The following is a 2,329-nucleotide window of genomic DNA, read 5'->3' as shown; positions in this document are numbered from 1 at the left end:
GGTTCGACCAACAAGGTCTCTAATCACTGCAGACCCAGGGGGTTTTTTGGCTTTATGATTATTTTGTACTTGCTTTTTTTTTTTTTTTTCTGATTGTTCTTTTAATAAATTGTTCTCAATTATTTCAATTAAGAACCAAGAGTTGTCTCATTCCTCACACCATGACTGAGAGCAGGCCAAGCAGGTGAAGCCCCTGTGGTACGGTGGGCGGTGGTCCAAATACAAGTATGGGGAGGCCTGGCAGATTGATTACATCACACTGCCTCAAACCCGCTAAGGCAAGCACTATGTGCTCACAATGGTAGAAGCCACCACAGGATGGCTGGAGACCTACCCTGTGCCTCATGCTACTGCCCGGAACACCATCCTGGGCCTTGAAAAGCAGGTCCTTTGGAGACATGGTACGCCTGAGAGAATTGAGTCTGACAATGGGACTCATTTCAAGAACAACCTTATAAACACCTGGGCTAGAGAACATGGCATTGAGTGGGTGTACCATATCCCTTACCATGCACCAGCAGCTAGGAAGGTTGAGCGGTGTAATGGATTGCTTAAAACCACCTTGAAGGCACAGGGTGGGGGAATTTTCAAAAACTGGGAGGTGCATTTAGCAAGAGTCACCTGGTTAGTTAACACCCGAGGCTCCAATCTGAGCCCCTACAAACAACAGATGGGGATAAGGTTCCAGTGGTGCACATGAGAGGTATGCTTGGAAAAACTGTTTGGGTTAATTCTGCCTTGAGCAAAGACAAACCCATCTGTGGGGTTGTCTTCGCTCAGGGACCAGGTTGCACCTGGTGGGTGATGCAAAGGGATGGAGAGACCCGATGCATACCTCAAGGGGACCTTGTTTTAGGGTGAACAACCCATGGCTCTGTACTTGTATCAGTATCAGCATGTATATATGTATATAATTCGGGTGATGCATGTATGTATATGGTTAAAACAGTTAAGTTTCATGTAACATGTTAGTATGGGAAAAAATTCGGGGTTGATAATGTTGGGGTTTTCGGAGTTCTCCTGTTTTCTTTTTCTCTTATTTTCCCCATACCTGTTGCCAGGGGGACAAATTACTGGGTGCTTAAGAAAAACAAAAGACCTGGCCATAGCAGGAGGGGTCCATCTGGCTACTCTCTTTCACTTGGGCTTGTGGGCTGTTAGTTCCCAGTCTGGACGGAGCTAGAGGCTGGAAGGAATTTTTCAGCACGGCCGGACCTGTCTGCTCCTTTTTGTTTCACGTGGGTGTGTGGGCAGTTGGGTCTCCAGCGTTTGGACAGAGAGGAGTCTGCTTTCTTCAGCTGCTTTTCCTTGTGCTGGAAAGCCCCAGGATCCCAAAGCCACCTTCCCTGCCCCGCTAGGAGCTGGGCCGTGGCCAGCCCTGCCCCGCCGTTGTTTCGAGCCTTCGCTACGTTGTAGCTGTGCTCGCCCTGCCTGCCCAGACCTCTGGGGGGGGTCCCTGTTTGGATACACCTCGTCTGCCATCCGGGATTTGTGCTCATCCCTGCCGTTCCAGCCTGCCGTTCCAGCCTGCCGTACCCGAGGGTCTAGCCAGACACCGGGATCAGCTGCCCAGGGGTTTGTGAAGCTTCTTTGTTCCATCCCTCCCAGGGATCCCAGACCACCAGTGCCGCGTGCTCCCCGGAGCACCCCCTGCAGCCATGGGGGAACCATTGCACCTGCCCTGCTCACCGGGAGCCGCCAGCGCCCCTGCCGGCTGCGAGCGGAACTGCACCCGAGGGGAAAGGGCCTGACAGCCGAGAAGGCTGGCACTGGGTTTGTGGTTCTGTTTTCTGTTACTGCCATAGTTATTGTTGTTTGTTTGACTCGTTATACACATATAAATATATAATAGTAAAGAACTGTTATTCCTGTTCCTCATATCTTTGCCTGAAAGCTCCTTAATTTCAAAATTATAATAATTCAGAGGGAGAGGGGTTGCATTTTTTTTCATTTCAAGGGAGACTCCTGCCTTCCTTGGGAGACACCTGTCTTTCAAACCAAGACAGTGAACCTATTCATTTAAATCTATGCTCTCATAAATAGTATTTAATTCTTGCTACACATATCAAGCTCTGTCTTGGTTTGAAAAACAGATGTCTGCTAAGGAAGGCAGACGCCTCTGTTGGAATGGCAGATGCCACCCCCTTTTCCTCCGAGTTATTATAATTTTGAAATCAAGGTGGTTTTAGGCACAGATGTGGGAAATAGAAATAACAGTTCTTTATATTATATATCTATATGCGTATAACAAGTGAAACAAACAACAATAATTATGGCAATAACAGCAAACAATCATAAACCCAGTCCCAGACTTCTTGGATGTCAGGCC

The sequence above is a fragment of the Corvus brachyrhynchos genome, unplaced genomic scaffold, assembly GCF_000691975.1.
Source record: "Corvus brachyrhynchos isolate BGI_N302 unplaced genomic scaffold, ASM69197v1 scaffold395, whole genome shotgun sequence".
NCBI classification, from domain to species: domain Eukaryota; kingdom Metazoa; phylum Chordata; class Aves; order Passeriformes; family Corvidae; genus Corvus; species Corvus brachyrhynchos.
The sequence above is the reverse complement of the archived record's forward strand: the minus strand, read 5'-3'. Positions refer to the sequence as shown.